This window comes from Rhinolophus hipposideros (assembly GCF_964194185.1).
Source record: "Rhinolophus hipposideros genome assembly, chromosome: 11".
NCBI classification, from domain to species: domain Eukaryota; kingdom Metazoa; phylum Chordata; class Mammalia; order Chiroptera; family Rhinolophidae; genus Rhinolophus; species Rhinolophus hipposideros.
This window is the reverse complement of record NC_138057.1, coordinates 50843775-50871647: the sequence shown is the minus strand read 5'-3', so window position 1 is coordinate 50871647 and position 27873 is coordinate 50843775. Positions and strand designations below refer to the sequence as shown.

The window sequence follows — 27873 nt, the reverse complement described above, 5'->3', positions numbered from 1 at the left end:
ACGATATTCTGGAATAGGGGACAAAAAAGTAATCTAACTACCAGGGACTGATAGTAGGGGAAGGAACTGACTATGAAAGGAAACACAAGAATTTTTTGAGGTTGACGGAACTGTTGTATATTTGATTCTACTACTGGTTACATTACTATATGCATTTGTCATAATTAATAGAACTATAAACTAAAAATGGTAAATTTTACTATATGTAAACTATACCTCAATTTTTTAAAGTATATATACCCATCAAATTGAAATTAAATAGAATCAGTGAATACTAATAACATTTTAACCTAGCCTAATGGAATAAAATTTCATTTTTAAAATATAAAAATTCAAAATAAATGATACGGCTGTCCCAAATTCTATTAGTATGCTTTCTGCCTGATGAAAAAGGGTTTTCTACAGTGATGTATGGTTTCTAACAATGGATTTCTTCCTATTTAAAAGCAAAAAACGAAAGTAAATAAATTAGTTTATATCTCTCTTCGCTTACAAAAAGAAGTTGAAAAATGCAAATAACATTATTTTAATACTATGTCTTTAACTGGTAAAATATCTTCTAAACTTAGCAGACACAGAGCAAGGCTAAAACAGTTTCTAAAATGCAGTCACCATGACTAGCAAGTACAGGACTTCTCTAAGGGGTGATAAAAATGTTCTAAAACTGACTGGATGATGGTTCCAAAATTGTCAACATACTAAACAATACTGAATTGTATGCTTTAATGGGTAAATTGTATGGCATGTGAATTAGAACAATAGTTGTTACTAAAAAAAAGTAGCTCTAAACTTGCAAAGCTGTGCAACTAAAGAATGATTATTAAGGTAGATATACAGGAAAGGAAAGAAAAAGATGAGTGACATCTTTTCCCTTTCAAAATGGCTTTTATGAATAACTAATAATTTTACTTATTGGTAAAAGAGAATTTTATTCATTACTTTTTATAATCTGTAGGATAATAAATTAACTCACTTTGGGGGGGGATGCAAACAAAACAAACCACTTCCAATAATAGCCTATTCCTGATTCTAACTTAGCCAAGGCCATTTCATAGACGCATTTCCCCAGCTTATATTACATCCCAATTTATCCATCTGTCCTACATTGGATAACAGTAGGACATGCCATAACAGTAGCAAGAGGCATATATTTGTCTTAATGAATAGTGACCTCAGAGAGTTGGTGTCCTCATATCAAGTGTCATTCAAGGACAGTTTAAAGTGTCAACAGCAAACAATTATCATGCCATTTCCGTTACAGATAGTCACTGGTTAGTTAAAAGCTATGGACTTAATAACAACATTGAGTAGAAGACAAACCCCTTTAAGGATAAAAAGTATTATGTAAAAAGTAAGAATTCTCAGATTTCAAAAGAAACAAGCCATATTTTAAAATTAGTGAAAAGAAAAAACCGGAAGGAAATACATTAAAAATATTTAAAGGGGTTGCTTCTAGGTGGTAGGACTGGAAATAATTCATAATATTTTTGTTTGGATTCTAAACATTCTATGGCAAATTGGTATTATTTTATAATTTCCATAAAGCTTTACTTTAAAAGTTTCAGTTTTCATCATGATGTGGGGATGAAGTAGTCTGGTTGATACTCTAGTTAATAGAATTAAATTTATAAAGGATGTGGATCACCAATTTTCAAAGATCCAAAAAACCATACTGAAAATGATTTAACCTTTTTATATATGCAGAAGACATTTCATAGGCTCTTATAGGCTTCAGGGTTATCATAATGTACATAAACCCCAACAATACAATGAGACTTTTAAACCCAAAAGCAAGATTCTTGGCAGACTCAACCTTGCCACATATGCACACACCAGAAATGTGTTTTCCTAAATCTCGGCTGGGAAAGGAGTGTCCAAGCATCCAGCAATGAGAGCTATGAATATATTATGCTCACAGACAGATGCAGGAAATTAGTGTTTTCATCTCTGTGTCCCTAATAATTATTGATATTGTGGGATATCAGCTATTTGAAGAAGCAGCTGTTTTTTGAGAGGTAAATGGCTTGGGAGAGGCTGCTTGAGTCTCTGATTTAATAAATAATTTTGCAAACAAGCTAACATCAGGAATGTTTTAAAGAAGTTCAACCAAATTTAGATGGATTCTTAAGGGCTTTTTTAAAAAGGCCCTATCAAAAGACAACCCACAGAATGGGAGAAAATATTTGCAAACCATATATCTGATAATATCTAGATTACATAAATAACTCTACAACTCAATAATAAAAAGACAAATACCCCAATTAGAAAATAGACAAAAGGATATGAATATCCTTCTTCCAAAGAAGATATACAAATGACCAAGAAGCACATTACATGTTCAACATTGTTGGGGAAATGCTAATCATAAACTCTCCTCTCTAGCCCTCATGTGAAAGCATGTGTATTGCCGGCAACAAAGTAAAATTTGTATTAAAGAAATAAAAATTAAAATATAGCTTTTTTATTACTAAATGAAATGAGGTACATTCTTTAAAATTATGCCTCAATAGAGCTGATAAAATATAGATTTTCTACGGATTTTCTTTAAATATTTTTTTTAATTTTTTTTTTTTTAAAGAAAGGGTTTTTATTTATTTATTTTTTTTTTTTTACATTTTTTTTTTGCCTTTGTGTGTGTATGTATGTGTTGAGAGCCCACTGGCCCATGTGGGAATCGAACCGGCAGCCTTCAGAGTCAGGAGCACGGAGCTCCAACCGCCCGAGCCACCAGGCCGGCCCTAAATATTAAGATAGTCCGCTGAATGCAACTCCTATTTTTCACAAACCATAAGATTATGAGAAATCTGTATTTGGTCACTTACAGTAAAGATTTTTCTGTCTGCTATGCAGTAAAACTTCACTGTCTCTCTAGGATCAAAGACATTTTAATAGCTACTTAGGATCAACTTTCTTTTCCTCAAACAGCTAAGCAACATCAAGTGATATATATATTTATAAGCTCCCTCATAAACTTTCTATATTTAATTGTAACCATTTATTTTATAATTCCTTCCTATAATCTGCAAGTTCAATTTGAAAAAGGATTAAGTTATAGAAAGTTCAAAAGATGGGTCTTGTGGCATTGCAATTGTTTATTAAAAGCATATAATAAATGGGAAATGTAAGTTTTAAAAGATTGTTACAAGTTGAATTGAATTACTTTAAGTAAGTAAAAAATGTGCACAAGACTAAAACCACATTCGCCCCCAATGAAAAACTATAAATGTTGGGGGGAGAGCGGAGTCATAAACAAGCCTAAATTGCCATTAAAATATAAATGCTTCTATTAAAGAAAAAGTATCAAGGAGAAATAACAATAGCACACATTCTTCATTCATAAACTTTTCCACTAATAAAATGTAGAACTCCCTGAAGCAACCAGGAACTTCAAAAACAATTTTGCCACTTCAGTGACACTTCAGTTCAAATGCTACAGGAAGAAAACTTAATAACTTAAATTCGGAATCACTGATTAAAGATATTTAAGAACAAAAACAGGGGCCAACATGGTGGCTTAGGCTGTTAGAGCTCCATGCTCCTAACTCCGAAGGGTGCCAGTTCGATTCCCACGTGGGCCAGTGGGCTCTCAACCTCAAGGTTGACAGTTCGATTCCTCGACTCCAAGGAATGGTGGGCAGCGCCCCCTGCAACTAACAACAGCAACTGGACCTGGAGCTGAGCTGCGCCCTCCACAACTAAGACTGAAAGGACAACAACTTGAAGGTGAACGGCACCCTCCACAACTAAAATTGAAAGGACAACAATTTGACTTGGGAAAACGTCCTGGAAGTACACACTGTTCCCCAATAAAGTCCTATTCCCCTTCCCCAATAAAATCTTAAAAACCAACAAACAAAAAAAAAAGAATATGGCTATAAACACTGAATTGAGTTCATGAGACCTTACATGCAGTCTCTTCAAGTCTGAGAATTAGCCAGAGACACTGTTTTCTGGACCTATCACTGTCCACAAATTCTGTGTATGCAAAACTGAGAAAGTTCCCTTATTTACTGACTGCTGCACATCAGCATATTTGGCTGAAGATGGAAGGCCAGCAACAGAGGTCAACAGTACACTGATTCACACTGCAAAGCATTTCAATAGCCCCAGCACGCTTCTTTATGCATTAATTTCTTCTTGCAACTCAGCTAGAATACTGTTTGTTCAATCAGATTTTTCCTGAGCACCTTCATCTCATGGAAAGCTAAAAAGGAAAATCTAAATCTGAGTCACTAACCTGCAGAAATAAGATCTAACAGGCCATGTAATTTGGAAAAGGATGTCTACTACGTGGGTTTGGAAACAGTCTTATCATAGAGGTTATATTTTGGTGATGGGTTTACAAGTGCGGCTTTTAGTTTTTTCTATTGTGCTATTTGCTTTCCACGTTTTCTATATTGAGCACATATCTATAGATTGACACACATACATAATACTTTGTAATTGGGGGGAGGAGTCAAGTGGGGGGAGCAGAAAACCTGTTAAGAGGACTAAAAAGAAACAACATAATATGTAACTAATAAAAGATTGTGACCTTAGAGAGGAAAAAAAGAATATACCAGTGCTTTCTAGACAAGTAAAAATATAAGAAACACACAAATGCTGCATGGAGATGTAACAGATGTTTGACTTTACTGACAATAATGGATGCAATCCGTGATGAAGAGCTAACCTTATGAATTGCCCCAAGTAACATAACATCACCACTCATAAAGCAAAAACTATAGGAAACAGAACTAGGAAGAAATACATAAATAAGATCTAATTCATATTATGTCAAAAGCATAATACATCTTTTCAAGTACCCACTGAACATTTTACAAAAACTTGTGAGTAAAATATCAGGTCACAAAGAAAATTTCAATAAATTTCCAAAATCAGAAGTAGCACAGCCCATAGTCGAAAGACAAAATAATAAAAATAACATCAGAAAACAACAAAAAAAGTCCTATTACCTGATTTTTTAAACTCCTCTTACAGAACTCACATACCAAAGAGAGAACCAAAAATAAAATTGCAGAAGATGGTGACAATAAAAATAACGCATTTGAGAACCTACAATAGTCACCTAAAGCAGTACTCAGGAAAATTCACAGCATAAGGACATGGGATATAAATAACCACTTAAAGAAATCCCAAGAATGGGGACAGTAAACATACAAGCAGAAAATAATCAATTAAAAATCAGAAAAGTAGATCAAGTAATAAATAGACCCAAAAACTGACTCTTTAGAAAATATATAAACCATCCAGCTAACTTAATTTTAAAAAAAAGGATGAGGGGGAATAAGTATACAAACAGAACACATAATCCTAAAACACTGCTTTGTTCACCTCTTTGCAAATACATTTAAGAACCTGAATAAAATGGATAATTTTCTAGGAAAACATTATCAAAACTGACCCTAGCAAAGGCAAAAGTCTTTACCAGACCTATAACTATAGAGAAAAAAGAAAAGTTATCAAAGAGCTCTTACTACCCAAAAGAAACCTAACTCCAATGAGATTTTTTAATAAGATTTCTATTAAAAATGTAGCTATCATACAATATTAGTTTCAGGTGTACACCATAGTTATTCAACATTTATATACCTACACAAGTGATCACCATAAGTCCAACAACCATCTGACACTGTACTACGCTATCACAATATTATTAACTATACTCGCTATGCCATATATTGCATCCCCATGACTTACTTGTTTTATACCTGAAAATTTGAACCTCTCATTCCCCTTCACCTTTCCCCCACCTTTTAAAAATTTTCAATTACAGCTGACATTCAATATTATTTTATATTAATTTCAGGTGTGCAGCACAGTGGTTAGACATGTATATAACTTAAGAAGTGATCCCCCTGACTAGTACCCACCTGGCACTACACACAGCTATTACCATATCACTAACTATATTCCCTTTACGTTACATCCCCATGACTATTTTGTAACTACCGATTTGTACCTCTTAATCCCGTCACCTTTTTCACACTGCCCCCCAACCCCCCTCCCATCACCCTAATACAGATATTACAATACAGATATTACAATATTGACTATATTCCTTATGCTGTGCCCTACATCCCTGACTACTTTGTAACAAACAATTTGTACTTAACCCTTTCCCCTTCCCCCCTCCCATCTGGCAACCAACAAAATGTTCTTTGTCTATGAGTTTGTTTCTGTTTTGTTTTGCTCTTTAGATTCCACATATAAGGGAAATCACATTGCATCTGTCTTTCTCTGTCTGACATGCTCCACTCAGCACAATACCCTCCAGTTCCATCCATGTTGGTGCAGATGGCAAGAACCCATTCCCTTCCATGGCCAAGCAACATTCCATTGTGTATATGTACCACCTCTTCTTCATTCATCAACGGACACCCAGGCTGCCTCCACATCTTGGTCATTGTAAGCAATGCTATAATGAATATAAAGATGCACACATCCCATCGAAGTAGCATTTGGGGCTTCTTCGGATAAATACCCAGAAGTGGGATTACTGGGTCCTTCTTTGTCTTGTTATAGCCTTTGTTTTAAAAGTCTATTTTTGTCTGGTTTAAGTATTGCTACCCCAGCTTGATTTTCTTTGTTTCCATTTTCATGAAATCTCTTTTTCCATCCCTTTAGTTTTAGTCTGTGTCTCTTTCAATCTGAAGTGAATCTCTTGTAGGCAGTATATGTAAGGGTTTTGTTTTCTTAACCACTCAGCCCTCCTATGTGTTTTGATTGGAACATTTAACCCACTTACATTGAAAGTAATTGCTGATAGACACGTAGTTATATTGCATTCTTTTTTTTTTTTTCATCTTAAAGAAGTCCCTCTAACATTCCTTGTAATACTGCTTTGGTGGTGGTGAACTCTAGCTTTTTCTTGTCTGGGAAGTTCTTTATCTGTCCTTAGATTTTAAATGATAGCCTTGCTGGGTAGAGTACTATTGGTTGTAGGTCCTTGCTTTTCATCATGTTGAATATTTTGTGCCAATCCCTTCCGGCCTGCCATGTTTCTGTTGAGAAATCAGCTGACAATCTGATGGGGACTCCCTTATAAGTTACTAGCTGCCTTTGTCTTGCTGCTTTTAAGATTCTCTCTTTGTCTTTAACCTTTGCCATTTTAGTTATGATGTGTCTTGGTGTGGGCCTGTTTAGGTTCTTCTTGTTTGGGACTTTCTGAGCTTCCCGATTTTGTATGTCTATTTCCCTCACCAGGTTAGGGAAGTTTTCAGTCATTATTTCTTCAAATAAATTCTCAATCCCTTGCTCTCTCACTTGTCTTTCTGGTACTCCTAAGATGTGAATGTTATTGCATTTGCTGTTGTCCCAGAGGTCTCTTAAACTATCCTCATTTGGGGGGGGATAGTTTGGGGATTCGTTTTTCTTTTTGCTGTTCCGATTGGGTGTTTTCTGCTACCTTGGCTTCCAAATCACTGATTCTATCCTCTGCTTCATCTAATCTGCTAGTGATTCCGTCTAGTGTATTCTTCATTTCACTTATTGTATTCTTCACATGTTTTATTTTAATGGTTTCTATGTCCTCTTTTACACTTGTTATTTCTTTGCTGAAGTTCTCACTAAGTTCCTTGAGCATCCTTATAACAATTGCTTTGAACTCTGTATCTAATAGGTTGCTTGCCTCCATTTCCTAAAGTTCTTTTTCTGGAGTTTTCTCCTATTCTTTCATTTGGCATAATTTCTTTGTTTCCCCATTTTGGCTGTCTCTATATGTTTGTTTCTATGTATTGGGTACATCTGCTATATCTCCCAGTCTTGGTCAGGTGGCCTTATGTAGTAGGTGCCACATGGGGCCCTGGCACAGTCTCCTTGGACACCTGCACCAGGTGCTTCAGAAGTGTCCCTTGAATAGGTTTTGTGTGCCCTCCTGTGTAAGTTGAGCTTTGATTGCTCCTGGCACGTAAGTGGGTAGGACTGACCCTCAGGCTGACTGGTTGTGGGGCTGGGCCACATCCATAGCTCACAGGGCGCTATGAGGGCTGACAATTAAGTTTGCAAACTTGTTGCAACGATGTTGCTAACTTTTGGATATCACAGGGATTCTTCCTTATGAATTTGTACCAACTGGAGAAACAGTTAACCAAGTTTACTGTTTGGGAGTGCTGAAAAAGCCTGCGTGAGAAAGTTAAGACTACTGGAACTTTTCGCCAACAATTCATGGCTCTTACATCACGACAATGCACCAGCTCACACGGCACTGTCTCTGAGGGAGTTTTTAGCCAGTAAACAAATAACTGCATTAAATGCCCTCCCTACTCACCTGATCTGGCCCCCAATGACTTCTTTCTTTACCCAAAGATAAAGGAAATATTGAAAAGAAAACATTTTGATGACAGTCAGGACCATCAAGGGTAATACGATGACACCTCTGATGGCCATTCCAGAAAAAATTCCAAAATTGCTTTGAAGGGTGGACTAGGCACTGGCATTGGAGCATAGCTTCCCAAGGGAAGTGTTTCAAAGGTGACTGTAGTGATATTCAGTAATGAGGTAGTGATATTCAGCAATGATATTCAGCGTGAATTTACGAACTTAATTGTCCAACCTCGTATGTGGGGGGGATTCACCCCAGCGGGCTCTGGTGCCTGTTGAGATCACCCTTTGTGTGTGCCACTTGTGGGGCTAATGGGTTATGCTCTGCTGTGGTCTGAAGCCAACCTCCATGTATATTGCTTCTGGAGCCTCTTGGGAGGAGCTCCAGTGCAGGCCCAAGTGACTCATTGCCTGTGACCAGCGGGGGACTACCTGGTAGAAGTTACAACGTGAGAATGCTGACTAATGGGGAAATTACAGAAGACGTCCCACTAAGCACAGGAACAAGATGTCCATTACTAAGAAAGGAGAGAGAAGAATGGGCAAAGAACTAACCATGTAATGGAAACGTATGGGTGCAGGTGTCCTCAAAGTATTTTTATGATGTTGGTTAAACCTGAAATGTACAATTTAGAATCATGTGGGCTGCAAATATCACTTCAAAAAAATGTCTATTATTGTGCTCGCTTCGGCAGCACATATACTAAAAAATGTCTATTATAAAAAATGAAAACGTTAAACAATGACTTCTTGTAGTTACCAATAACTAACCTGAAATCATAAGGCCTCTGAGACTAACATAATAGAAAAGAAAAACACTGACTAGTTTAAATGTTAGAATAGAGAAGTCATGACATAAAGACCAATTAGAAATTTCAAGTCACTATATTAACCAATTCATTAAAATTCATTTAACATGTTTTCTTCAATGTGATTTAGAGTTTAGTAAGAAGAATACAATTACCCAAGAGGAAATACGGCCACAAGTTCATCAATTTAGCTTTTTAAATTATAAACAAACATTGACTGGGGAAAAAATAATTTCAAGAAGTTACTGAACGTCACCTCCTCTCCAGCTCTTCCAAAAACCACGTCACAAACTCATGCCACAATACAAGGGAGAAAAGAGCACTATGGACAGTTAAACACTTGGGTTCTAGTCTCACTGCTTCCATCAACTTGCAATGGTTTGAAACTAGTCAAAACCTCTGACAGGAAAAGGGGAAAAAAAATTCAGGGCTTCTTCTGTAAAAAGAGAGTCCTATAGTAAATTATCTATTGACAACCTTTTCAGAATTAGGGGTCTAGATATATTCTTTTAAAAATATGGACTTTCATGGTTTTCATAGCCTATACATATAAGAAATGTCACAAGACTTCAAATTCTTAGCTATGAGGGCAGATAAACAAGTGTAATCACTTGAGCCTGTGACTCAGTAAGTATACAGACCACACCCCTGTGTTTATAAGGAAAAGAAAATGCTGACTATTTGACATTAATAACACTACTTCACTCTATAAGTAGCCAATACAATATAACTGATTAATATAAAATACGAAGAACCCAACTAGAGGCTATTAATCTGACCTGAGAGAAACACAAACATAAATTTTCTATCCTTACAACAGTCTTCATACTCCGTGGATTATATCATTCTAACTGTTCCAGTCATATGAAACCTGAATGATTTTTCCCATAGAAACAAAGAAGTAACAGAGCCTTGCCCACCAAACTTGAGACTTCATATCCCCAGCGGAACACTATGCAGTACCAGGCAACAAACAATACAAAGATGACACAACTTCATAGAATGTCAAGGATTTGAGGGGAGAAGGTAAGGCTTGTTAAGTAATTTTACAGGCAAATAAAATATTTTTATGTTAAAATAGACACCAGAATAAATGACTCTATTTAAAGTTCTATCAAGTTAAGAAACAGATTATTTCTATTTTATTTAAACTATTCCAACACATAAAATGGAAACAAATATAGTTTTGCAGCTAACTGCCTATCTCCCCACTAGGCCTTAAGTACCATGAGGACAGGAACCACTTTTATTTCATTCACCACTGCATCAAGCAGTGCCTGTAAGTAGTGTTCAGTAAGTACCTAATTCTGCCAAATTCTCAAGTTATTATACAAGATCAGCATAATACTAATACCAAAACTTGAAGGATAGCAGAAAAAAAGAAAATACGAAACAAAGTCTTATTTATTTTTTAAAAAAATTAAAAAAAAAATTTATTTTTTAAGGAGGGCACAATTCACAGTGGCCCATGTGGGCATCGAACCCATTGATGTTCAAACACATTGATGTTATTACTGTGTTTCCCCGAAAATAAGACCTAATCGAAAAATAAGCCCCAGCGTGATTTTTCAGGATGACATCCCCTGAACACAAGCCCTAACGCATCTTTTGGAGCAAAAATCAATATAAGACCCGGTCTTATTTTTGGGGAAACACGGTAGCACCATGCTCTAACCAACTGAGCTAACTGGCTACCCCTAAGTCATAGATATTTATAAATGTGTATACAGTATTCCCCAACCAACTGAGCTAACTGGCTACCCCTAAGTCATAGATATTTATAAATGTGTATACAGTATTCCCCAACCAACTGAACTAACTGGCTACCCCTAAGTCATAGATATTTATAAATGTGTATACAGTATTCCCCCCTTACACACAGGGGATACGTTCCAAGACCCACCACAGTGGATGCCTGAAACTATGGATAGGACTGAACCCTATATATACTATGTTTTTATCTACACATACATAACTATGATAAAGTTTAACTTCTAGGTTAGGCACAGTAAGAGATTAACAACAATAACTAATAATAAAATAGAACAATTAAACCAATATACTGTAATAAAAGTTATGTGGATGTGGTCTCTCTCCAGTAATGTTTTATTTTTCAGTCCAAACCTATTTCTGAACCTGTGTAATCATCTGACTTGCAGTAAATGGCTTGGTATCGCTCGTTTCAGGGGATCCATTCATACAAGTTCACTGCCTTCTGGCACAACACACTGCCATCAATCGGGACAGATTTTCTGTTCATGTCTTCAACCCACAAATGTAATGCCTCTTCCATCTTAACTAAGCACTTATGCATTGTGGCTGTAATTTTTGCACTTTCGACACAGCAAAGCTATCATGAATTTCTTTTTCCTTCCTCATAATTTCACTGATAGAAGATTCATTCTTACTGCAGATCTTAGCAACTTCAGCATGATTTTTAAAACTTTCCTAATTAAGTCAAGAAGTTTCACCTTTTCACTTAAAAGGAGCACTTTATTGCTTCTCTTTGGTATGTCCGAATTGCCAGCATCACTACTCGTGCTTTGAGTCCATTATTACGTAAAATAAGGGTACTTGAACACAAACACTGAAATACTGTGACAATCATTCTGATAACCAAGACAGCTACTAAGTGACTAACAGGTAGGTAGCGCATACAGCACAGAAACACTGGACAAAGGGAGGACTCATGTCCTGGCAAAGATGAAGGGAGACGGTGTGAGATTTCATCACACTACTCAGAACAGTGATCAATTTAAAACTTATGAATTGTTTATTTCTGGAATTTTTGATTTAATATTTTCCAACCACAGTTGACCACAAGTAACTGAAACCATGGAAAGCAAAACAATGGATAAAGGGGAACGACTGTATTTGTATTTATATACACACAACCAAATTCTAATAAAAATAGTAGTAAACTGAATTAAACAGCAAACTCCTAGCTATAGAAAACTTTTCAGGAAAAGTGATAGTTTCCTTCCACACAAAATTTCAAAGCAAAAAGAAGATGGAAAAGAAGCAATCTATGTAGCATGTACCAATCAACCTAAGATTATTGGCACTTGTGACACTAGCTCTACTTACAAAGCTAAAGGTACATACAATACGTACACAAAAGAATCTTCTATATTTTACAACTGAGAAATCTTAATATGAAAGAATTTCTAATAAAAGAACACAAAAAGTGCAAAACAGGTCTTTTGACAAATCTTAGTTGCTTTATAGGTATCTATCAAAATGGGCTGTAATTTACCTAATAACAATATATAACATATTCTACTTACCAATAAAAACAAAGATTATCAAGAGAATCTAAAGGAATTATCATAAGGATTAAATAAGATAATGCAAGCAATAGTTAACAGTGTCTACTGGCATCTCCTCATCTTCCTAAATCTTTTTTTTTATCTTCCTAAATCTTATTTTAAGAAAGGTAATTCTTGTACTTACTCTAAAGAACAAAGAAAAAAAACTACTACCAAAAGACCATCACCTAGAGTAAGAAATCCATTCAGTTTTATATTGACATGAGTCCTTGTCAAAGAGAAACCCTATTGTATAAGGCTTAAAAATGTAATTTCAGCATACATACATACGTTCAAAATTTTTTGAAACATCCCTGGAAAATAAACAAACTCTACCATCCTCCAAACAATAAGAAAATGTTCCATCTCTCCTCTCACCATCATGTAAAGTTCAGAAAAATTTTTAAAAGAATGAGGATGCTGGCATATTTTATTTTAGACTAAAAAAGAAAATCATAGCACATTATAAAAACTTCAACACAGGGAACTATGTCCATTAACAAAATATTAATATTACTTTTTCTTATCCATGTTGAATAGAAATACAAATCCTACGAGGTTGTTAAAACCAAGTTACTCAAAAAAACTTCCCAGTGTCTGTCTAACTAGAATTACCAACTGCAAAGTCACAAGTATGACATATTGGTTTATTCTATCACAGAAGCAGAAACACTGTTTAGGAAATTCCAAATATAAAAGGTTTGCTTAACATGTGAAGTTTATGTAATACATAACTACTTCTAATACAAATGTAAACATATATTAAAAATCCTTATCCCCCAATACCATTTTATGGACTCAATCAATATAATGCACTATTATCCAACTACGTGCAAGCCAGTTAACTTACCTATAATGTTAAGTACATTATACATTATTTTCAGAAAAATGGGAAATATTGGTACTGTAAGCAAGGCAGGCAGTTTGGAAACCTGACTATAACACAATGAAGTCATAGATGGCTAACCTAACATTAAACGTCAGAACACCACTGATTTCAAATAAGCATCAATTTTTTTCTACATAATAACTAAGAAAAACAAGAGAAAAAGTAGTAAAACCAAAAGTTAATTCTTTGCAAAGGTCAATAAAGTTGGTAAATCTGTAGGCAAGGCTCATTAAAAGGAAAAAAAAAAGAAAGCTGATATCAGGAATGCAGGAGGGAACACCACTACAATTCTTACAAAGATTAAAATACTATATAGAAATAATTTTATGACTAAAATTTCACATTTTAAATGAACCAATTTCTTAGGGAGGGGGAACTACGAAAGCTCACCCAAAAAGAAATAGCCTCAATAACCTTATATCTATTAAAGAAATTAAATTTGTAGTTAAAAATTTATCATAAAGAAAATTCAGTGCCCAGATGGCTTTACTGATGAAATCTATCAAATGTTTAAGGAAGAAATAATACCAATTTTACACAAACGCTTCCAGAACATTAGAGGAAGGACTACTTCCCCTCATTCTTTAAGACAAACATTACCTTGATACCAAAGCAGCCAAAGATATTACAAAGAGAGAAAACTACAGAATAATATCCCTCATGAACATAAATACAAAAATTCTTAAAATTTTAACCACTCGAATCCAACAATATATACAAAGCACAATATATCATGACAAGGTGGGGGTTTTCCCAGGAATATATTGGCTAAATATATTAACTTTTTTTAAAAAATCAATGTCATCATATTAAAACTAAAAGAGAAAAATCATGATTATCTCAAGACAGAAAGAACACATGACAAAATCCAATACCCAATCCTCAAAATACTTTCAGCAAACTAAGGTAAACTTGATAAAAAAACATCTATAAAAAAAAACAGTGAACATCTTACCTAACGATAAAAGACTTTTCTCTTAAGTTCAGGAATAAGGCAAGGATGTCCACGTTCATTACATTGTATTGGAGGTCCTAGCCGGTGCAACAAGACAAAAAAAGAAATAAAAGGCATCGAGATTGGAAAAAGCAAGTAACAGCTGTCTTTATTCAGTATGATCTGCAGATAATCTAGTGGAATCTACAAAAGCGTACTAGAACTAATACATGAATTTATCAACGTTGGAGAATATAAGATCAACACATCCAGGTGTGATCTAAACATATGATGAATGCTGCTGCCAAGTGCCATCCAACAGAAAGGCAGGGATCTTCAATATGGGAAGCGGCGCTTCAAACCTTAGTAACAGTGCATGACAAGTTTCAACTTGTTCGGTGCAATCAAGTGTGAGCTATGGTTGAGAGAAGGTGTGTTTTAAAGTGTGCAGTAAATCATGGATCGCGAACAAGGCATTAACGTAAAATTTTGTTTCAACTGCAAAAAAGTCCTAAAGAAACACATAAAATGTTAAAATTAGTTTATGGTGATACTGCAGTGACCATGAAGACGGTTTACAAGTGATTCACACGATTTCTTAATGGTTGTGAATCGACTGAAGACTAGGAGAGATCAGGATATCCTTCAACATAAAAAACCCAAGAGAATGTTGAAAGAGTAAGGGAAATGATTCAATCAAGCAGGCAACTGACTATTAGGGAAATTTCTGAGGATCTGAACATCTCTTACAGTTCATTCAAAGCATTTTAACAACAGATTTGAACATGAGGCGAGTGAATGCTAAATTTATTCCATGCGTTTGACCCTCGAACAAAAACAACAGCATTTGTCAGTTTTGTTGGAGTTGTGCAATCGTGCCACTTCAGATTCCAGATTTTTAAGACATGTTATCATGAGAGATAAAACTTGGGTCTACAGTTATGATCCTGAGACCAAGGTTCAGAGTACTTAATGGAAATCACCCAGTTCTCCTCATGCAGAAAAAGCATGTCAATCAAAATCTAACATCAAGGTGATGTTAATTGTGTTTTTTGTTTGACCTTGATGGAATTGTGCGAGCTGATTTTGTACTCAGGAACACTATGGTGAACTCTGAGTATTATAAGGGCATATTAGAGAGTTTAAGAAACGATGTGCGGAGAAAACAGTCTGAGAAATGGGCGAACAGTTTCATCCTCCATCATGACAATGCTCCATGTCACACATTGCTTCTGGTACAGCAATTGCTCTCAAATAAAAACATTATGATGTGTCTTCATCCACCTTATTCACTGGATCTGGCACCATGTGACTGCTGGCTCTTCCCCAAAGTCAAAATGACCATAAAAGGTAAACGTTTTGAATTGATTCAGGACATCGAGGACAGCACAACTAAAGACACTCACGAAAGAGGATTCCAGAACTGCTTCAGAAAGTGGCAAGTACGATGAGATAGTGTGTTCGAAGCGAGGGACAGCGTTCTGAGGGGGCTTAATAGCAATGTACCTTTTACTGTAATACATTTTTTTAATTTAAACATTCCCCATATTTATTTATCACACCTCGTAATAATCAATTGCATTTTTATATACATGCAATGACCAATCAGAAATTGCAAATTTAAAAATCACCATTTATGTAACAGCACCAGAAATTATGAAACATTTAGGGATATATCTGACAAAAAATGTGCAAAACCTGTACACTGAAAACTAAGAAGACTGTTCAGCCTACTATAACAAAATACCACAAACTAGGTGGCTTATAAACAACACGGAAGTGTTTCTCACAGTTCCGGTGGCTGGGAAGTCCAAGATCAAGGTACCAGCAGATTTGGTGCCTGGTGAGAGTCTACTTCCAGGTTCACTGGCAGCTGTCTTTTCTCTATAACATCACTTAACCATGGAATGGGGCAAGGGAGCTCTCTTGGGCCTCTTCATAAGAATCCCATTCTCATCCCACCTTGCCTTCTCCCACCTTCATGTAATCTTCCTTACTATCCTTCTTAATCTCAAATGCATTTTTAAAACCTGCAAACTGTTATTCTCTAAAGCATTTTTATCAGTCTGTTGAGATCTTGCTTCTAGTTTATCCTCTGTTTAATTCAAATAAATTTTTATAAAAATTCTCTACAGGACTGGACATTCTTACATTTACAGGTGAAAAAAGTAAAGGAGGATAAAAGGTACAAAGTTTCAATTATAAAATAAAAAAGCCACGGAGATGTAACATACAGCAAGGGAACATAGTCAATAATATTGTAATAACTTGGCATGGTGAAAGATGGTTATTAGACTAATGTGGTGATCACATCATAAGTTATAAAAATGTTGAATCACTACATTATACACCAGAAACTAATATACTATTGCATGCCGACTACGATTTTAGGAGGTCCAAGATGACAGCGGCATACATAGGAAGACAATATGACCTCGTCCCACCCATGAGCACACTTAAATGTACACATATATAGAGAGCACTTATTCCTGTGAGACAACTGAGGACTGAATGAACAGCTTCTGAACAAGCAAGAAAAAGAGACCAAACAGAGAAGGCTGGGAAACCATGGGAGCCCTCCTGGAGCTGCAGGAACACTCTGGATAGGAGGAGCCCTTAAGAGCGACTGTTCACATCCACCTCTACTTCCATAGTGTGGCAGGAGCTCTGCTAAGGTACTTTGGCCTACCTGTAAGATCACCAGCACATTCCCAGTTACATTACCATACAAAAGAAGAAAGCAGGAACAACCAGGCATCACCACACACCTCCCAGCGGGAGAGCCACTCTAGCCCAGCAAGCCAGTGCCCCAAGCACTATAAGCACCTGCCTAGCTCTAACCTACTTCCGAAAACTACCCAACACATAAAGCCTACACAGAGGTTGTTTATACACAAGACCACTTCCTATACAACAACAAAAAAGATTGTATAAGTTGGCTGAGGAGCCATGGGAGCTCTCCAGGGACTGTGGGATTTCTCCGGGGTCAGAGGGAAGGGATGAGTGCGTTATTTACATCCCTCTCTACTTCCATGGGGGCAGAGAGGGGTGTACCTCTATCCAGGTGCTCTGGCCTAACTGCAAGGTCGCTGACAGCGTGTTCCCAGATGCATCACCCAAGCCCATTTCAGCCCCGAACAAAGGGAGCAAGCAGGATCAACAGGGTATTACTACAGAGAACTGGCTTCTCCACCCGGAACCACTCTGGTTTGACAGGCCCGTGCCCTGGACACCTAGGCATCCACTCAGCTCCTAGCAGCCTGCCAAACACCTGGTACACACAGCCTACACGGAGGCCCCCTTTCTCAAGACTGGGAGAGACAGCTGTTTTGTCTAATTCATATAAACAAACATACAAAGTCAAACAAAATGAAAAATGAGTATCTCTTAAATGAAGGAACAAGAAAAGTCCCCAGGAAAAAGCCCTACGGAAATGGATAAGTAATTTGCTTGATAAAGAATTCAAAGAAATGATTGATCACAAAGATGCTCACCAAACTTGAGAGTGGAATAGAGGAACTTAGGGAGAACATCAACAGAGTTAGAAAGTGTAATAATGAACCAAGCAGACCTAAAGAATACAATAACTGAAATGAAAAATACATTAGAAGGGCTCAACAGTAGATTAGCCAATACAGAAGAACAGACCAGTGAACTGAAAGACAGATTAGTGGAAGTCAACCAACCAGAACAGCAAAAAAAAAAAAGAATTTTAAAAAAGAGAACGGGGAGTAGCCGGTTGACTCAGTTGATTAGAGCGCAGTGCTCATAACACCAAGGTCGCTGGTTCAATTCCCACATGGGCCAGTGAGCTGTGCCCTCCACAACTAGATTGAAAACAATGACTAGACTTGTAGCTGATGAGTCCTGGAAAAACAGTTACCCAATATTCCCCAATAAAAATTTTTAAAAAAATAGTCTGAGGGATCTCTGGGATAACAACATGCCCTCAAATATTCGCATTATAGGGAATCCCAGAAGAAGAGAGAAAGAAACTGAAAGCTTTTTTCAAAGAAACAATGACTGAAAACTTTCCTAACCTGGGAAAGCAGAAAGACATCCAGGTCTAGGAAGTACTGAGAGTTCCAAACAAGATGAACCCCAAAAGACCCACACTAATGTATATAATTAAAATGGTAAAAGTCGGAAGTTAAAGAGATAATCTTGAAGTAATCAAGGAGAAAACAAGCTGATAGCCCATAGGCTATCAGCTGATTTATCAACAGCAACTTTACAAGCCAGAAGGGAATGGCAGGACATAATTAAAATACTGAAAGAAAGGAACCTACTAACTAGTATAATTTAACCAACAAGGTTATTCAGATTTGAAGGAGATAAAGAGTTTCCTGCACAAGCGAAAACTAAAGGATTTCATCATCATTAAACCAGATTTATAAGAAATGCTCCAAGATCTTTAACAAGAAAAAAAGAGCTCATAACCAGAAATAAGAAAATATCAGAAAGGAAAAAACAAATCTCACACAAGTAAACCCAAATATTTAACAAATATAGCATATCAGCCATTTTTTAAAAGATTTTATCGGAACCGGCAGCCTTCGGAGTTAGGGAACACGGAGCTCCAACCGCCTGAGCCACCGGCCCGGCCATGAAATATTTTAAAGTTAAATTACAGAAATTTCACATGAGAATACTTAATTATGTAATTTTTTTATTTTTTAATTTATTGGGGTGACAATTGTTAATGAAATTACATAATTTCAGTTGTACAATTCTGTATTACATCATCTATAAATCCCATTGTGTGTTCACCACCAGAGTCAGTTCTCCTTCCATCACCATATATTTGATCCCCCCACCCCCCATGTAATTTTTTTAATGAAGACGTTTTCCTTCATAAACACAATACTGTTATCATACCCAACCATTAACAGTAATTCCTTAATATCATATTTTTTTGTGTTGTGTATCTCCTAACTACTTATTGTACAAGGTGTGATCAAAACGTATGATGAATGTTTAAATAAAAAAAGAATTTATTACAGTAAAAGACACATTGCCATTTATCCCCCTCAAAATGTTCCCCCTTGCTTTGAATACACTTATCCCATCACTCTTGTCACTTTCTGAAGCAGTTCTGGAAGTCCTCTTTCATGAGTGTCTTTAGTTATGCTTTCGTGGCTGCCTCGGTATCCTGAATTGATTCAAAATTTATAATTTTTATGGTCATTTTGACATTGGGGAAGAGCCAGAAGTTGCACGGTGCCAGATCCGGTGAATAAGGTAGATGAGGACACATGATAATATTTTTGTTTGACAGAAATTGCCATACCAGAGGCAATGTGTGATATGGAGCGTTGTCATGATGGAGGATGAAATTGTTTGCACATTTCATGTTAATGCGTTGTTCGTGATCCATTATTTATGGCACACTTTAAAACACACCTTCTCAACCGTAGCTCACACCCGGTTGACTGCACTGAACAAGTTGAAACTTGTCACACACCGTTACTAAGGTTTGACGTGTCGCTTCCCATATTGAAGATCCCTGCCTTTCCATTGAGTGGCACTCAGCAGCAACATTCACCGTAATTTTTGAGCACACCTTGTAGTTTGAGTTTAATACTTATTTCTTTTGACTTTTGTAGTAGCTTTTAAATTGGCTGATTTGGGGGCCGGCCCGGTGGCTCAGGTGGTTAGAGCTCCATGCTCCCAGCTCTGAAGGCTGCCGGTTTGATTCCCACATGGGCCAGTGGGCTCTCAACCACAAGGTTGCCGGTTCGACTCCTCGAGTCCAGCAAGGGATGGTGGGCTCTGCCTCCCGCAACTAAGATTGAACACGGCACCTTGAGCTGAGCTGCCAGATGGCTCAGTTGGCTGGAGCCCGTCCTCTCAACTACAAAGTTGCCAGTTCGACTCCTGCAAGGGATGGTGGACTGGCCCCCTGCAACCAACAACGGCAACTGGACCTGGAGCTGAGCTGCACCCTCCACAACTAAGATTGAAAAGACAACAACTTGACTTGGAAAAAGTCCTGGAAGTACACACTATTCCCCCATAAAGTCCTGTTCCCCGTCCCTAATAAAAAAATCTTTAAAAAATAAAAAATAAAAATAAAATAAAATATTTCAGAAAAAAATAAGATAGCAAATATTAACTGTTAAGTACTGTCAAACGGATATTCAAGAGATTGTACACAATTACTGAAAACACTGTCAAAAAGGTATAGCACGACAGACACATATATATAGAATTCTAAGAGAAGAGGTATATTATCTGGCTTCCTTTTTTTTCCCCCCAGTGGAAAAACTAGCTAAATAATTACTACTTCCTTGTTTCCCCCCACTTAAATCTCATTCCCAAATTTTGCTGTTTATGAAAAACTATCCCTGCCTGGTCACAAAAAAAGAAATGTCTCAGGCTTCATGCTTCATTCATTCAACATTTGTTTAATGTGTACCTTTATTATTGCTTGGTACTGTTCTAAGTGGCAGCAGTAACATGACAAAATCCTTCATTAAAATTAATTCTAACGGAGAGAGACAAACATTAAGCATAAATGAAGAAATGAAAGTTTCTGACAATTTCTGAATAAAATGCAATACATTAGCTTTAGTAAATAAGTCTATTAGCTGACAGTGAAAATAAAGTATCATGTTTCTAATGAATGTTGAAAACTATAGTTTTCAAAACTATATGTAAAGCCTCATGTAGTTTTCAAAATACTATCACATAAAGCATCTTATCTGAACTTCACATGCTATGAGATATAAGCAGTTATTACTATCCTCCTCTTATACATTAACAAGTTCAAGGCTGAAAGAGATGCTCAGTTTTTAAATGGAAAACCAGAACCAGAACTTTAGATCTTTCAATTCACTGTCCTGTTATAATACAATCTCTCACAGCAAAAGACACTAATCAAAAAGCTTATAATAAATTAAAGTAAAAAAGAATCCCAAATCAAACTACATGTTTTAGTAAATTCAGAACCTTACTATTCCAAGTATGGTCTATGGACCATCAACATAACCTAGAAGCTTGTCTAGAAATGCACAATCTCAAGTCTACCCAGAACGACTGACTCAAAACCTACATTTTACCAAGATCCCCAGGTAATCTATATGCACACTAAAATTTGAGAATCACTGATCTAGAAAATCATTGTCCAACAGAAATTCGTATGATGATCTACACTGTCTGTGTGGCTACTGTATTGAACAGGGCAGATCTCAAACATCTCAAACTAGCACTGAGCCCAAAACTAACTTCTTACAATACTAAGTAAGACTCCGTTACCCTAATATGTACACTCTTTCACTAAGCATACTGCCAGTAATACACACCAAAAACGTTGTTTTTTTACAAAGACCCAACTCAAAAAGTACAGTATCCTAGACACAGCTGCAATAAGCCCTACACATCTTATTACTGACTGCGGTATGGAAGGTACATTTGTAAGATTCTCATTTAGTAATCTAACAATTTTGTTTAATATAGGCCCTCAAAGAGGAAATGTTTAGTTATCTTGGAATTCTGCTTATGTAAAACACCTAGGTTTCTGAATAAGCTAGAATTTCCTGTTCCAGAAAAGGGATGGACAGGATATAAACACTTCAAGACTTTTGGTGATTTTTAAAGTATGTCCAGAACAAAATTTGTGGTAGGCTGATTTATTTCCTGTTGTTAGAATGACTTGAAAAGAGAGTAACCTTTTATGGAAGAAATTAAACATTTCCAATTTTGAGAATTCACAAGCTACCCCTAAAATCCACTCCATATAATAATTTGTAATTTGGCTGACATTTGACTTTGAAACCCACCCATGAAAGGAATCGCTTATCTGATAAAGAGTAGTATAAAGTATAACCCAGCAAAAGAAGTTACTGCTCATCTCCTTCCCTAACCAAATTATAGAAGGAAATGTTAACACTGCAAACTATAGGAAGATGTTAGGATTAAAAAGATTCCATGGTCACCAATAAGGGGAGAAATGAGAAGGATACAAACCCTGCTTGGGACCAAGACCATGATGACGAGACGCAGTACAAGATAAGCCAAGCCAGCCGGACCCTGAGTCTCCACTGGGCTGTTAACGGAGGCTAGGGATAGGCCAGCCAGTGGTAATAATCAGAAGACTGGGAGTTGAGGGTAGCTGAAGAGTAAGTTTAACATCAGATCTCTACCTTTGTTGCTCTATTTACCCATCAAATCCAATGGTAACAAAAATGTTTACATTATACTCTTCTATATGCTATAAGGGACATTCTAAACTATGGTAGTAATGCAAGATCTCAAAGACCTAGGGACATACCTTTTACAAATAACACTATACACTATTTGCAGCATGATGTCTGGTAGATGTTTTATATTACATGATCTTTGCCAGGATCAAACATTTAACTTCTCAGAACACTTCCTAAAGTCAAGGAAGTCCCTAGTCTTCTTATAGAAAAAAAAAAAGTTTTTAACAGGCTTTAATACACAACAGAGAAAATCAAATGACCCAAGATAGATAGACAGATAGATAGATGGATGGATATAATAGACAGATCTTAAGAGATAAGGGTCTAATGATGGATAGGAGCCACACAAGTCCAAGAAATTGGGCAAAAAGTTTAAAAACAAAGAAACAGAAAAGCTATATACTTCCTCACTTATGTTCTAGTTGCTTTGAAATGTTCATAATGACTTTAAATAGATGTAATTTCTCCAGTATTAATAACAGTTGCGTCATTCTTCTAAATGTATCTAATGGAATTCAAATAAACATGTGATACTCATTCTTAAAAAAAATACATAAAGAAGCTGTTATTTAACTATGAAAATTTACATATTTGTCTTTTTTTCACTTGACCATGTAATTACATTCCACAGAATTTTAACCTATGTAACAAAAAACTTCCAAATTGTTTTCACACCAGCCTTTTCACAATCCAGTTATTCTTGATAAACGCAACACTCTAAGAACTAGACATCAAAAAATCGTTCTGAACGTATTTTAGTAGAAACGCTAACTGCTTAAACCGAGTGACTCATTATGAATTGTTATCGAATACTGTCCACACAAGAAAGTTTCTCATTGTAAAATCAGATTATTAACATTTAGTAAAATGTACACTTCAATCATAAATCTGTTGGTTTCCCAGTTTTGGAAAATATATGTAACCTGTGTGTAAGGCACAATTCAAGATGCTTTGAAAACTCTCTAGTCCTATAACTCCAAAGACAACAGGAATGCAACTCCTGAGAAGTTTGCCTTTCTAATCAAGCAAATATTGGAACTGTCAGATTCAATGCCACATTAATCTGGCACATTATAGATCGATATACTATTATATTAAAATAGCAGAAGAGAAGGATTTCCTTGATACAAAAAGCACAAACCATGAAAAAAAAGAGTGAAAAATTCAATTTATTAAAATTGTGAACTTTTCTCACGGAAAGACTATTTAGATATAAAAAGACAGGTCACAAATTGGGAGAGGATATTTGCATCCCATAAATTAACTAATTTTAGTATACAAAATATATAAAGAACTCAAAAATCAATCAGAAAAAGAGAAACTCAAAATAAAAATAGGCACAGAACTTGAATATACACTTCACAGAAGCACAAATGAACAATGAACATATGAAAAGATGCTCAACTTCAGGAATTGCAAATAAAAACACAACAGATATCATTTCAAACCCACTAGATTAAAAACAATTTAAAAGTCTGACAGTATCAAGTGTTGGGGAAGTGAAGCAACCAAAACACACACTTGCTGGCTTGACTCAGCAACCACAATATTCACATTTACCAATTCAGTGAGTGATTGAAATACTGGAAGTGTTTGGTAAGCTTTAAGCAACTGATAATGACCAATCTAGAATTCTGAGAACACATTCAGATTACTGCCAAACAAATTTTGGCCCTTAGTGAACTGAGTCCAACCTGACTCAGTAATACAAATAAAACTTTTAGTCCCTTATCCAGTTTCTCCAGTTTATTTTGTTAAGTACAAAATATTCAGGTATTCATTTCCTCCTAGAATACTCATGACATCCTAATCGACTAAAATTTTAATGAACTATTTATCATTCCAGAAACACTACTATGTCAATGAGAACAAGTAATTTAAAATGGCATTACTTTAAAACTAGTGCTCATACTTAGATTTATTTGATGGGAATTAGAATGGCCGTGTGACCACCTTACAGGAGCAAAATGGTGTAACAGATGAAGCATGGGCATTAAATTTGGACAAATCTGAGCTCAAATTCAGACTCTATCATTTTATAGCTGTAGCCTTAGTTAAATTACTCAACTTCCTCAACACCTAAAAAGTTTGCATACGGGGCCAGCCCGGTGGCTCAGGTGGTTAGAGCTCCATGCTCCTAACTCCGAAGGCTGACAGTTCAATTCCCACATGGGCCAGTGGACTCTTAACCACAAGACTGCCAGTTCAACTCCCCGAGTCCCACAAAGGATGGTGGGCTGTGCCCCCTGCAACTAGAAAACCGCAATTAGACCTGGAACTGAGCTGCGCCCTCCACAACTAAGACTGAACGGACAACAACTTGAAGCTGAATGGCACCCTCCACAACTAAGATTGAAAGGACAACTTGACTTGGGGGAAAAAAAGGCCTGGAAGTACACACTGTTCCCCAATAAAGCCCTGTTCCCCTTCCCCAATAAAATCTTTTTTTTAAAAAAAGCGTGCATATCACAACCTGCCTACCTAATCAAATTGTAAAGATTAAGTGAGATTATGTAAATGCTTAACAATGCCTAGCTCATTAGCACAGGCTCAGTATTAGCACCTTTCCCTTTGTAAATCTTGCTACCCTCACCTAAAATTTTTAAAGCCTGAAATAACTCTCAATTCATAGGAAAATTTTACTCTTACACTCAAATTACTCTTACAAGATATTGTGCCTGACTACAGGTTAGAAGAGTAATAACCTCCTTACTTCTTTAACTGAAATGAAAGAATCTTTCCCATAAGAAATTAAATTCTGGGGAAAAAGATAGACTTTCACTTCATGATATAGAACCAGGGATATAGAACGTGCTATATGGAAAACTAAACCCAGTTGATTTCTAAGGTTAAAGCTTTTTTTGAGTCTAAGAAAAAGTTTATTTAACACTTTAAGGTACTAAGTAATACCTTTTGCATTTACTAAGATTGTATAAAGAAAATTACATGATTAATGAACTGACGGTTGGGTTTTTGTTAGTCTGTGGGGGAAAAGTTTATGTTTAAAATAATCTACAAGTGAAAAACCTCAAAACATTCAATAATATACTTAGAGAAGAGGAAAAATTTGTAATCTACACTCTGGGCTAATTAAAATACATTTATAATTCTGAAAATACTTAAGAGAATTTTAGTCACTGAAGTAAACTTCAGGAATCTTATTTTAAATACCTTACTATAGTCAAGACATAAAAGATATGAAATAAAGTGACATTTGCCAGTCCAAGAAATGTGAACGAACAACCACTGATGATAATTATCTACAGACTTATTACATCAGGATACTGTCACTGTCTTCTTTAAAATCAAAATGAAAACATCTTTCAGATATATATAAAATGTGTAATGACGAGGTACTGAGTTAAATATGAAACAAAAGAAAAATTCAGGACATTCTTATAGTCCATACTTTAATTTTCTTCTTTGTCTTCACTTCTAAAATAATACTTTATCTTCCAATGAGGCCATAGCAAGTTATTTGCTTTACAGTGATAGAGATGCTCACTAAAGAAACATTAATATTCCCATTTCCATAATTATGACTCATTAACTGCAACTCACAATAAGCATTCAATAAATACTGAATCAATACGAGTAGGAAAGATTAGAAACAAAAAATTAGTTTGTAAGTTTCCAATTAAAAATAAGTAAATGCAGACAATGTAATTCTTTTAGGCTTTGGACATTTTACAGTCTTTGTTATAAAATAATACAGAAACTTTCTGTTTAACAAGTTTGAGACATTAACTGGAAAATGCTAGCTATCACTAAAGACTAAAAAGTGCCCTGTTTTTCCCACCATCAAATCTAACAACATTCTAAATAGAAACTCATCATATCTATCCAAATTCTCAAATACTAATATAATACAGAACTGAGGAAAGAGAGAAAGAACTAGTAAGCGGAGTTAGAACAGAATATATTTGATAGTTAACTAAATTACCAACTCTGGTTTTGCAACACTTCCTGGTGTCTAAAAACTCTCAAAAATTTTAATTTAATATAAAATATATTTTTATGCCCAGCTATTCTTTTAAGAGACTAGTCTAGAAACCAGTACATGTGGCCACAACACAAAGGCCAGAGATCACTGATACAGATCAAATAAATGAACCTTAACTTGATGTTCCACAAGAAAGATTTGGGGCTGTTTCTGAGGCCCAGGTGTACTATACAGGTAAGTCACCACCCAAGAAACAACAAAAGAGGCAAGATAAACATACGTGGAGAAGACCAGACAATGTCAAAGATATCCCCAAAGATCCCCAAAGATCACTCACCCAGGGTCTGGTCTCCTCCCCTTCTCCCAAATCTCATCACCTCAGGGAGAACTAAATCTGCACCTCACGTCCCCAGTTCACCCTCAACTCCCCATCACTCACCTTCTTTATTGAAACCTGGATCCCCCTTCCTGATATCCTCTAATTCCCACCGAGCTTTCACTCCAGCCAAATAGATGTCTTACTGCGCCTATCTTCCAGTAGTATATTAGTCCCCTTAATCCGAACTCATTTTCCCACATCCCATCTGCCCCCGGCCCCTTCAACTCTGGTCTCCTCACTCCGACCTTTCTCCCTGAATCCTCCCCAAGTCCCGGATATCTGGCCCCTTCGCTCTCCCACTCCCTCAGCTGCAGCTCCTTTCATCCAGCTGGGCCTCTTAGCCTCTTGCCCTGGTTCCCTCCCCCATCCTTCTCCCAGTACCGGTCCCCTCCCCCCAACTCCGCCCCTCTCTCCCAGAAGGAGGCCCCCTCACCTGAACGCCGCTGCCGCCGCCGTCCCAGAAGCCAAAAGGTGCTGGCACCGGCCAACCTCCCAGGCTCGGTCCTCGCTGAGCTCCTGACGGCCCCTAGGGAGAGCGAACGCCACCACCTTCAACTCTGCCCGCCCCGGGCCAGACCGTCTCCGTAGCCACCGCCAGTATCACAGCCGCCATATTGAAGTCCTACTTCCCACCTCCTTCCCCTCACCGCTCCGCCCCTTTGGGCGTCTGACGTCATGGCGCCGCGCTTCCCCCCGCCCCCGGTCAATGGGAGGAGCCGACAGTGATGTACCTAACGTCTTCGGTAGTGCGGGGCAACTTCTGCGGCGTGAAGCGTTGCAATTGGAACCAGTGGACCCTGCTGACCCAAACGGAGGGAGGAAAGGAGAAGGTCACTGAGAGGGTAAGGTATAGGGGGTGGAGAAGCGGATTCAGGTAGGAGACTCGGAGTGAGGGGACCAGAGTTGAAGGGGCGGAGGGCAGATGGGATATGGAAAAAATGAGTTCGGGTCAAGGAGTCTTAATACACTACTGGAAGATTGGCGCAGTAGACATCTATCTGGCGGGAACATGAGAGCTTTGAAACGCGGAGGGACGCACAGACTTATCAAGGAGACCTCCTTGGGAATCAGGATGGCTGGCTTTG

At 36.8% G+C, this 27873-nt stretch overlaps 1 protein-coding gene across 6 annotated transcripts in view; it reads right to left on the bottom strand.

Annotated features, from left to right (window-relative positions):
• Positions 1-27441, bottom strand: part of UBAP1 (ubiquitin associated protein 1) — a 53668-nt gene extending 26227 nt beyond the window's left edge. For 2 of the 6 annotated variants that reach the window (XM_081066125.1, XM_081066129.1), the window contains exons 1-2: positions 27222-27441; positions 14284-14360 (exon numbers count right to left, since the gene is read on the bottom strand). The gene's annotated coding sequence lies outside the window, so the exon portion shown is untranslated. The remainder of the gene's footprint in view (positions 1-14283; positions 14361-27221) is intronic. The other 4 variants (XM_081066124.1, XM_081066128.1, XM_081066127.1 and 1 more) reach the window with 3 other exon arrangements.
• Positions 27442-27873: the final 432 nt, after the last annotated feature.